The 12,181-nt window shown below is 38.2% G+C and overlaps 1 protein-coding gene across 4 annotated transcripts in view; it reads left to right on the forward strand.

Moving 5' to 3' along the window:
• The window catches only part of CEP70 (centrosomal protein 70), a 97,428-nt gene that overhangs the window by 3,251 nt on the left and 81,996 nt on the right, over positions 1-12,181 (forward strand). The gene's annotated exons all lie outside the window — the stretch shown is intronic.

Consider the following 12,181-nt stretch of genomic DNA (forward strand, 5'->3'; position numbering starts at 1 on the left):
AATATTCATATTAGGAATGTTCAACCTGTACCAGCTTTCTTTTGGTTAGGTTAGCATTTACTTTACTTTTCTGTTTTTGTTATTTAACAAAATCTTTTTATTGTAAAATGAAATTTTTGTTATAAATCACAAATCAAATTTATAGCTTAATAAATTATTACAGGACCATACCATTCAGGTATGCCAGATCCCCTCCATTACCCTATCCCAGTCAAAAGTCCTGTGTTCCCATTTAGTCGCCATTCTTCTGGGTTTTATAGTTTTGTAGTAATCACTTCCCTGTTTTTTTTTTTTATTATTTATTTATGAGATGGAGTCTCACTCTGTTGTCCAGGCTGGAGTGCAGTGGCACGATCTCAGCTCTCTGCAACCTCCGTCTCCTGGGTTCAAGTGATTCTCCTGCCTCAGCCTCCTAAGTAGCTGGGATTACAGGCACACACCACCAGGATCGGCTATTTTCCTTTTTTTCGTATTTTTAGTAGAAAAGGGGGTATCACCATGTTGGCCAAGCTGCACTGTGAGCCTGACCTCCTAGTTTTTGATAGCTTCCTTGTTATATAATATATTGAACAATTCCTATCACAGATATGAAATCAGCCATTTCTTTAAAATGCCTGGATTTCATTTAGAGGGAAATAATATTTCAGTTACAGTCTGAATGCTAAAGATCCTGAGTTAGTCACTGTTTCAGGCGTTTCAGTAGACAGAGCTAGGATACCTATATCTATCTATAGACACACATGTTAAAAGATACCTAATGTATTCCACTTCCAGTCTTCAGATTGAAACTACAGAGCTTTTACTTAACAACTTCTCCATCACAACTTAAATATTGTCAAGTAGACGCTGGCCTCCCCTGCCCCGCCTTTTGGGGAAGAGGTGGCTGACTTGGAGTTTTCCCTACAGCTTTTGCTTTAAAGCAAGGTTCTGCCCCTTCATGTCACCTCTCCTGAGACAGAATGATTTGGTTGAGATGACATTCCATTTTAACTATTTCCTATTTGGGGTAGGTTCAGCTCTTTCTTAGGAACATTAAACAGCAAGTTGCGATATTTTTAGAATAGAGCTTTTGCATTTAATAAGGAATAGAGACTTCGAAAGGGTTACATGTTCATTTATTGCAGTAATTTGAAGTATATACTTTTGAAGATGCTTACAGATGCTTTTTTCCATACTGAGAATCATGATTCTCAAGAATATAGGAGATAATAGAATATTCCATATTTACTCATTATTCCATATTATACATATGACAGTATCAGAACTGTATTTCTAAAATCACCATCAGTATGATTACTGAAAACATTAAACCTTTGTTTTTTTGCTTATGTTCTTCCCATTTTTTCTTCTCTCTCTGTTTTAACAGTTGTGCTCTGTCTGCATTGTTAGAGTATATAGCCATTTCATGTTCTGCTTTTTCCCTCTTAGCCTATTAGTTGTATTGATATATTTAATGTTTACCACCAGTGTTTATGCTGAGGTCTCTCTAGGCATTTTGGCTACCTGAAACTAATACATTGTTAGATTCCTCAGGAAGTAATATTATCTGAGTTCTTATATATTGATCGAAGTTTGTTCTTTTTATACTTCAAAGTCAATTTTGCAGATATAAAGTCTTTGGCTCACACTTCTTTTCCTTGTATTTCTTAAATACACTACTCCTTTTTCTTCTGGAATAAAGTATTGGTATCAAAGTCAGATTATTATCTAATTTTTCTTCTTCTTATAAGTCATGTGGGTTTTTTTCTTGTAGATGACCAAATAATTTGTTTTCTTTTTTTCTTTTTGAGATACAGTCTTACTCTGTCACCCTGGCTGTAGTGCAGTGGTATGATCTTGGCTCACTGTAGCCTCCACCTCCTGGGTTCAAGCAGTCCTCCCACCTCAGCCTCCTGAGTAGCTAGGACTATAGGTGTATGCTGCCACGCCCAGCTAATTTTTTTTTTTTTTTTTTTTTTTTTTGAGAGACAGGGTTTTGTCAAGTTGCCCAGGCTGGTCATGAACCCAGGCTCAAGTGATCCACCTGCCTCAGCTTCCCAAAGTGCTGGGATTACAGGCATGAGCCACTACGCCCAGCCAAATTTTTTCTTTTTCATTAAAGTCTGGTAATAATATTAGAATATATCACTGTGTTGGTTGTTTTGGGTCAGTATTCTCAGGTACTTGATACTTTCTTTCCATTTGTGGTTTCAAATCTTTTTTTACATTTCAAGAAAACTTTATTTTTAAAACAGTTTTATTGTGATATATTTAATATACAATAAGTTGCACATATGTAGTATAAAATACAAGTTTTGACTTACATATACACCTATGAAACCACCCCAGTCAGGATTGTCAATATATCCATCATCCCTTCAGATTCCCTTGTTCTTGTTAGTAGTCTCTGTGTCTAGCCTCCAATTCTCTCAGCAACCACTGATCTGCTTTCTATCACCACAGTTGGTTTTCATTTTCTAGAGTTTTATATAAATGGAATGTTATAGTATGTACTATTTCATGGCTGGCTTTCAGCGTAATTATTTTGACATTTATTCATGTTGCACATATTCTTTTTTATTGCTGAGGGGTATTCCATCCAATGGGTATACCACAGTTTGTGTGTCTGTTCACCTGCTGCTGGACATTTGAGTTGTTTCCAGTTTCTGGCTATTATAGATAAAGCTCTTATGAACATTTGTGTACAGTCTTTGTGTGGACATAATGTTTTCATTTTTCTTGGGTAAATTATAGGAATGGCATGACTGGGTCTTATGGTAAGTGCTTATTAACCTTTTAAGAAATAGCCAAAGTGATTTACAAAGTGGTTGTACTAGTTTAAATTCCCATCAGCAGTATATGAGAGTTCTAGTTCCCTCACATCCTCGAAAACACTTGGTATAGTCATTCTTAGCCATTCTAATATGTGTAGTGGTGTCACATTGTGTGTTTTAATTTGCATTTCCCTCCTGACTAACAATGTTTAGCATCTTTTTATGTGCCTACCTGCCATCTGTATGTCTTCTTTTGTGAAATGTCTATTGAAATTTTTTGACCATTTTTAAGTTCGGTTGTTTACTTTTTGTTGATGTTAACTTCCTTACTGAGTTTTGAGAGTTCCTTATGTGTTCTGGATATGAACCTTTTCTGATTCCTGACTATTTTCTCTGAGTATGTGGTTTCTTTTTTCATTCTCAGAATGGTACATTTTAAAGAGCAGACATTATTTTTATGAAGCCCCATTTGTTCTTGAATTGTATCATGCTTTTGGTGTCATATCATAGACATGTTTGCCTAACTCAAGGTCATACAGTTTTTCTGTGTTTTTCTAGACATGTTGTGATTTTAAGTTTTAGATTTATATCATTCATTTTAATTTTTTTGTATATGGTGTGAGATATGGCTGAAAGTCCTTTTTCTTTCTTTCTTTCTTTTTTTGTATATGGCCATCCCATTGTTCTAGCATCATTTATTGAAAAAAAAAGCTATCATTTTTCCTGCTAAATTACCTTCATATCTTTGGTGAAAATTAGTTGTCTGTATAGGTATGAGTCTGTTTCTGGAATCTATTTTGTTTCATTAATCTATTTGTCTATCTTGATATCAATGCTATATTGTCTTGATTACTATAGCTTTATAAACGTTGAAATGATATAGTATTAGTCCTTCAACTTTGTTCTTCTTTTTCATGCATTCATTTATTAATTTAGAGATAGGGTCTTGCTTTGTCACCCAGCCTAGAGTGCAGTGGCACAATCATAGCTCACTGATTAAACTCCTGGGTTCAAGTTGCCTTCCCACCTCAGCCACCCAAGTAGCGAGGTTCATGCCACAATGCCTGGCTAATCTTTTTTTTTTTTTTTTTAAGAGATGGGGTCTTGCTATGTTGCCCAGTCTGGTCTTGAACTCCTGGGCCTCAAACCATCCTCCTGCCTCAGTCTCCCAAAGTGCTGGGATTACAGGTGTGAGCCACCATGGCCAGCCTGTTCTTTTTCAAAGTTGTTTTGTCGATTATAAGTCTTTTGCAGCTCTGTATGAATTTTAAAATCAGGAAAGTTTCCTGAATTATAGTTTTTTTAATTGGTTCTGTTGTTTTAGTTTTTTTTTTCAATTACCACTATTATGTGTATGTTTGAGCTTCTTTGCCTTTGTCATTTTCGTATTCTACATTTCTTTTTAATTTTTAAAATTGTTTTCCTTTTAATCTCTGTTTCTCTTAAGGCATTGTCTGTAGTCTTTACTGATTCATTTTCCTTCTTCTTTAATCTTCATTTCAGAAATAGTTTTAAAAAGTTATTAATTTCTAGATTCTATCAGCTCATTTCCAAGTTTTTCTTATTTCTAATTATGTTGTTCATGTCTTATAGAGTTTTACATGTATTTTAGTTTGTTTTAATATAGAGGTATAGTTACTCTCTGTTTTATGAGCATGTCTTGTGTATTTTTCTTGTCTGTAGAGATATTATTCTCTTTAATGTGAACTTTTACAATTTAAAACTTTTTAAATTTCATGGGTGCACAGATGTGAATATTTATGGGTTACATGGGACATTTTGATACAGACATATAATATATAATAATCATATCAGGGTAAATGAGGTATCCACCATCTTAAGCATTTATCCTTTGTGTTATAAACAATCCAATTATTCTCTTTTAGTTACTTAAAAGTGTGCGATTATATTATCATTGAATATAGTCAACCCGTTGTGCTAGCAAATACTAGATCTTATACTTTTTTTCTATTTTTTTGTACCCATTGACCATCCCCTCTTCCTCTCAGCCCACCTGTTACTCTTCCCAGCCTTTGGTAACCATCCTTCTACTCTCTGTCTCCACGAGTTCAATTGTTTTGATTTTTGGATCTGACAAATAAGTGAGAACATGTGATGTTTGTCTTTCTGTGCCTGGCTTACTTCATTTAAAATAATGACTTCCAGTTCCATCCATGTTGTTGCAAATGACAGGATCTCATTCTTTTTTATGGCTGAGTAGTACTCCATTATGTATATGTACCAGATTTTCTTTATCCATTTGTTTGTCGACGGACACTTGGGTTGCTTCCAAATCTTGGCTTTTGTGAATAATGCTGCAGTAAACATGAGAGTGCAGATATCTCTTTAATATGCTGATTTCCTACCAAAAATGTAAAAAATTGGCCGGGTGTCGTGGCATGTGCCTATAATCCCAGCTACTCAGGAGGCTGAGGCAGGAGAATCGCTTGAACCCGGGAGGCAGAGGTTGCAGTGAGCCGAGATTGTGCCGCTGCACTCCAGCCTGGGCGACAGAGTGAGAGTTAAAAAAAAAAACAAACTTGTTTGAGATCCTTATACATCCTGGTTATTAACCCTCATCAGATGGGTAGTTTACAAATATTTTCTCCCATTCTGTCGGTCGTCTCTTCACTTTGTTGTTTCCTTTGCCGTGCAGAAATTTTTTAACTCAATGTGATCCCACTTGTCTATTTTTGCTTTGGTTGCCTGTGCTTGTGGTATATTACTCAAGAAATCTTTGCCCAATCCAATGTCCTGGAGAGTTTCCCCAATTTTTTTGTAGTACTTTCATAGTTTGAGGGCTTAGATTTAAGTCTTGATTCATTTTTATTTGATTTTTGTATATGGTGAGAGATAGGGGTCTAGTTCCATTCTTCTGCATATGGATATCCATTTTCCCAGCACCATTCATTGAAGAGACTTTGCTTTCCCCAGTGTATGTTCTTGGCACCTTTGTCAATAATGAGTTCACTGTCAGTATGTGGGTTTGTTTCTGGGTTTTCTGTTCTGTTCCATTGGTCTATGTGTCTGTTTTTGTGGCAGTAGTATGCTCTTTTAGTTAATATAGCTCTGTAATATAATTTGAAGTCAGTTAATGTGATTCCTCCAGTTTTATTCTTTTTGCTCAGGATAGCTTTGGCTATTCTGGGTCTTTTGTGGTTTAAATTTTAGGATTATTTTGTCTATTTCTGTGAAGAATGTCACTGGTATTTTGCTAGGCATTTGCATTGAATCTGTAGATTGCTTTGAATAGGATAGATATTTTAACAATATTGATTGTTTCAATCTATGAACATGGAATATCTTTTCATTTTTTGTGGCCTCTTCAATTTCTGTCATCAGTATTTTATAATTTTCATTGCAGAGATGTTTTACTTCATTGGTTCAGTTAATTCCTAGGTGTTTAATTTTCTTTGTGGCTATTGTAAATGGGATTACTGTTTTGATTTCTTTTTCAGATTGTCACTGTTGGTTTATAGAAATGCTACTGATCTTTCTAAGCTGATTTTGTGTCTTGCAGCTTTACCGAATTTGTTTACCAGTTCAAATAGCTGTTTGGAACTGCTAGGTAGAGCAATTCCAGTCCTTTTTCATCTCTAGCTAGAGCAATTCCAGTCCTAACTAGAGCAATTCCAGTCCTTTTTCATCTCTGATTTTATTTGAATCTTTTTTCCTTTTTTCCTTCATTAGTCTGGCTAAAGGTTTGTCAATTTTTTATCCTTGTTCTGTTCTAGATCTTAAAGGAAAGGCTTTCAGTTTTTCCCGATTCAGTGTGATACTGGCCTGTGGGTCTGTCATACATGGCTTTTATTATGTGGAGGTATGTTCCTTTTATACCTAGTTTTTTTAGGGTTTTTTTTTTAAATCATGAAGAGGTGTTGAATTTTACCAAGTGCTTTTTCAGCATCAATTGAAATGATCATACGGTTTTTGTCTTTCAGTCTGTTGATAATGATGTATCACATTGATTGACTGGCATATGTTGAATCATCCTTGCATCCCTGGGATAAATCCCACTTGTTCATGATGAGGGATCTTTTTAATGTGTTGTTGAATTTGGTTTGCTAGTATTTTGTTGAGGATTTCTGCGTCAATATTAATCAGGGATATTGGCCTGTAGGTTTCTCTCTCTCTCTTTTTTTTTTTTTTTTTTTTTGATGTGTCTTTGTCTGGTTTTGATATCAGAGTAATACTGGCCTCACAGAATGAGTTTGGATGTATTCCCTCCTCTTCTGTTCTTCAGAATAGTTTGAGTAGGTTTGGTGTTAGTTCTTTAAATGTTTGGTAGAATTCAGCAGTGAAGCCATCGAGTCCGAGGCTTTTCTTTGCTGGAGGACTTTTTATTATAGCTTCAGTGTTGTTACTTGTTATTGGTCTGTTCAGGTTTTGGATTTCTTTATGGTTCAATCTTAGTAGGTTGTATGCGTCTAGAAATTTATCCATTTCTTCTAGATTTTCTGGTTTATTCGTATATAGTTGCTCCTAGTAGGCTCTAATGATCCTTTGTATTTCTGCAGTATTGGTTGTAATGTCTCCTTTTTCATCTCTGATTTTGAGTCTTTTCTCTTTTTTCTTCATTAGTCTGGCTAAGGGTTTATCAGTTTTCTACGTCTTTTCAAAAAACCAACTTTTTGTTTCATTGTTCTTATGTCTTTTATTTGTTTCAATTTCATTATTTCTGCTGTAATCTTTATTATTTCTTCTACTTTCAGTTTGGTTTGCTCTTGCTTTTCTAGTTCTTTAAGATGCATCATTAGGTTGTTTATTTGAAGTTTTTCTTTTTCATATAGGCACTTAAAGCTATAAATTTCTCTCAGTACTGCTTTCACTGTATCCCATAGGTTTTGGTATGTTCTGTTTCCATTATCATTTGTTTCAAGACATTTTTCAGTTTCCTTCTTAATCTCTTCATTGACCCACTGATGATTCAGGAGCCTATTGATTAATTTCCATGTGTCTGAATAGTTTCCAAAATTCCTCTTGTTACTGATTTCTAGTTTTATTCCATTGTGGTCAGAGAAGATACTTTATATAATTCCAGTTTGTTTTTAATGTTTTAACGCTTGTTTTGTGGCCTAACCTATGTTCCATCCTTGAGAATGATCCATGTGCTGAGGAGAAGAATGTGTATTCTTCAGCCATTGGATGAAACGTCTGTAAATATCTGTTAGGTCCATTTGTTCTATAGTGCAGATTAAGTCAGATGATTCTTTGTGGATTTTATGTCTGGATGATCTGTCTGATGAAAGTGTGGTGTTGAAGTCTTCAACTATTATTGAATTGGGATTTATCTCTCTCTTGAGCTCTAATAATAATTACTTTATATATCAGGGTACTCCAGTGTTGGGTATATAATATTTACAATTGTTACATACTCTTGCTGAATTGACCTGTTTATCATTATATAATGACTTTGTTTGTCTCTTCTTATAGTTTTTGTCTTAAAATCTCTTTTGTCTGATATAAGTATAGCTACTCCTGCTATACTGGATTCATTGGCATGTAATATCCTTTTCCATTTCTTAAGTTTCAGTCTATATGTGTCTTTATAGGTGAAGTATATTTCAGTTCGGCCACTCTAGTGTTTTGATTGTAGAGTTTAGTCCATTTACGTTCAATATTATTGACAAATAGGGACTTACTACTGTCATTTTGTTGTTTTCTGGTTGTTTTGTGGTCTTCTTTTTTCCTTCTTTCCTATCTTCTTTTAGTGAAGGTGATTTTTCTCAGGTGGTATGTTTTAATTTCTTGCTTCTTATTTTTTGTGTATCCATTGTATGTTTTTGGATGTAAGGTCACCATGAGGCTTGAAAATACTATCTTATAATCCATTATCTTATTTATTTATTTATTTTTATTTTTATTTTTTTGAGATGGAGTCTAGTTCTGTCACCCAGACTGGAGTGCAGTGGCATGATTATGGCTCACTGAAACCTCCGGCTTCTGGGTTCAAGTGATTCTCCTGCCTCAGCCTCCCGAGTAGCTGGGACTACAGGCACACGCCACCATGCCCAGAGAATTTTTGTATTTTTAGTAGAGATGGGGTTTCACTGTGTTGGCCAGGCTGGTCTTGAACTCGACCTTGTGATCTGCCCACCTCAGCCTCCCAAAGTGCTGGGATTAAAGGCCACCATGCCCGGCTTATTATTTTATTTTTTATTTTTTAATTTTTTGAGATGGAGTCTTGCTCTGTCACCCAGGCTGGAGTGCAGTGGCGCTATCTTGGCTCACTGCAACCTCCACCTCCCGGGTTCAAACAATTCTCCTGCCTCAGCCTCCCAAGTAGCTGGGACTATGGGCATGTGCCACCACACCTGGCTAATTTTTGTATTTTTAGTAGAGATGGGGTTTCACCATCTTGGCCAGGCTGGTCTTGAGCTCCTGACCTCATGATCCACCCACCTCGGCCTCCCAAAGTGCTGAGATTACAGGAGTGAGCCACCATGCCCAGCCTCTGTGTACTTTTTATTACCCGTGAGTTTTGTACCTTCAAATAATTTCTGCTCATTAACGTCGTTTTCTTTCAGATTAAAAAAACTCCCTTTAGCGTTTCTTGTAGGCCAGGTCTGGTGTTGATGAAATTCCTCAGCTTTTGTTTGTCTGGGAACAAACTTATTGCTCATTCATGTTTGAAGGATTCTAGGGTAAAAGTTTTTTTTGCTTCAGCATTTTAAATATGTCATGCCACTCTTGGCCTATACAGTTTACACTGAGATGTCTTCTGCCAGATGTATTGGAGCTCCATTGTATATTATTTGTTTCTTTTCTCTTTCTACTCATAGAATTTTTTTTTCCTTGACCTTGGAAGTTTATTAAATGCCTTGAGGTAGTCTCCTTGTGTGAAATCGGCTTGGTTTTCTACAACCTTCTTGTACTTGAATATTGACATCTTTCTCTGGGTTTAGGAAGTTCTCTGTTATCCCTTTGAATACACTTTCTTTCTTTCCTTTTTCTTTTCTTTTTTGATACAAGTCTCACTCTTGTCACCCTGAGTCGGGTGCGATCTTGGGTCACTGCAACCTTTACCTCCTGGGTTCAGGCGATTCTCGTGCCTCAGTCTCCCGCATACCTGGGATTACAGGCCTGCGCCACCGCACCTGGCTAATTTTGTATTTTTAGTAGAGACGGGTTTCACCACGTTGGCCAGGCTGGTCTCGAACTCCTGACTATAGGTGATCCACCCACCTTTGCCTCTCAAAGTGCTGGGATTACAGGCGTGAGCCACTGCGCCTGGCCTGAATAAACTTTCTACCCCTATCTCTCTCTACTTCCTCTTTAAGGCCAATAACTCTTAGATTTGCCCTTTTGAAGCTATTGTCTACATCTTATAGGCATGATTCATTCTTTTTTCTTTTCTTTTTTTTTTTTGAGATGGAGTCTCACTGTGTCACCCAGTCTGGAGTGCAGTGGCGGGATCTCGGCTCACGGCAACCTCCACCTCCTGGGTTCAAGCGATTCTGCCTCAGCCTCCCGAGTAGCTGGGATTACTGGCACACGCCACCACGCCCAGCTAATTTTTGTATTTTTAGTAGACATGGGGTTTTACCATATTGGTCAGCCTGGTCTCGAACTCCTGACCTTAGGTGATCCACCTGCCTTGGCCTCCCAAAGTGTTGGGATTACAGGCATAAGCTACCGTGCCCAGCCTGTTTTTTATTCTTTTTTCTCTTGTGTCCTCTGACCATGTATTTTCAAATAGCCTGTGTTCAGGCTCACTGATTCTTCTGCTTGATCAATTATGCCATGAAGAGGCTCTGATGCATTCTTCATTATGTCAGTTGCGTTTCTCACACTCAAAATTTCTGCTTGACTTTAAAAAATTATTTCAATTTCTTTGTTAAATTTGTCTAATAGGATCCTGAATTCCTTCTCTGTGTCATCTTGAATTTCTTTGAGTTTCCTCAAAACAGCTATTTTGAATTCTGTCTGAAAGGTTACATATCTCTGTCTGTCTGGGATTGGTCCCTGGTGTCTTACTTAGTTTGTTTGGCGAGGTTATATTCTCCTGGATGGTCTTGATACTTGTGGATGTTTGTTGGTGTCTGGGCATTGAAGAATTAGGTATTTATTGTAGTCTTTGTAGTCTGGGCTTGTTTGTACCCATCCTTCTTGGGAAGACTTTCCAGAGACTTGAGTGTCGTGATCTGAGTTTTTGGTCACTGCAGCTATATATCTGAGTTAGGGGATACCCCAAGCTCAGTAATGCTGTGGTTTTTGCAGACTTATAGAGTTATCACCTTGCTGGTCTTGGACAAGATCTGGAATAATTCTGTGGATTACCAGGCAGAGACTCTTGTCTTCCCTTGCTTTCTCTGAAACAAATGGAGTCTCTCTGTGCTGAGCTGCCTGGAACTGGGGGAGGAGTGACACAGGCATCCTTGTGGCCAGCCCCACTGGGACTGTACTCGGTCTGGCCAGGGCCTGGAATCAGAATCCTTGGAAACCTACCTGGTGCTCTATTCTACTGAGGCTGAGCTGGTGCCACAACCATGAGAAAAGGTTCTTCCCATTTTTCCCTCCCCTTTCCCCAGGCAGAGAAGTCTCCACTTGTCTACTGCCACCACAGACCCATGGGGAGTACTGCCAGGGTACCACCTATGTTCACTTAAGGCCCAAGGCTCTTTAGTCAGCTGGTGAAAGCTACCAGGCCTGGGACTCACCTTTCAGGGCAGGGGCTTCTCCTCTGGCCCAGAGTAGGTCCAGAGAAGTTAAGAGCCAAAGCCTGGAATTGGGAACCCCAAGAGCTTTCTTAGTGCCCTTCCCCAGTTTGGCCAAGTTGGTATCTAAGCTCAAGAAAGTCTTCTTTACTCTTCCGTCTACTTTTCTCAAGCAGAAGGGGTCTGTCCTCATAGCCACCACAGCTGCGAATGTGCTGGATCACACCTGAAACCAGCATGTCTGAGTCTCACCCAATGCCCATGGCATATACTACCTGGTTCCTGCTGCTGATTATTCAGTGCCCAAGGGCTCTTTAATCGGCAGATGATGAATCCTGCCAGGACTGGGTCCTTGCCTCCAAGGCAGTGGGCTCCTTTCTGGCCAAGGATGTGTCTAGAAATGTTGTTTGGGAGCTAGGGTCTGGAATGGAGGCCTCGTAACTCTGCTCAGTGCCCTATCCTACCATGGCTGAGCTGGTATCGGAGCTGCTAGACAAAGTCCTCTTTACTTTTCACTCTTGTCTCCTCAAGCAGAAGGAAAGGTTTACTTTTGGAACTGCAAGCTGTGCTGCCTGGGGTTGGGGGAGGGGTGATGCAAGCGCTCCTTTAGTTGCCCTGGCTGTTGTCTCACTAAGTCACATGCCCCTCAAGAGCACTAGCTCTGAGCCCAGCATAGCACTAGAACTTGCCTTGGAGTTGCAGTCCTTGTGGCCTAGATAGCGTTTCGAGTTTATTTAGGACCCCAGAGCACTTTAACTCACGTTGGCAACG

This window comes from Nomascus leucogenys, chromosome 8, assembly GCF_006542625.1.
Source record: "Nomascus leucogenys isolate Asia chromosome 8, Asia_NLE_v1, whole genome shotgun sequence".
Taxonomy (NCBI): Eukaryota; Metazoa; Chordata; class Mammalia; order Primates; family Hylobatidae; genus Nomascus; species Nomascus leucogenys.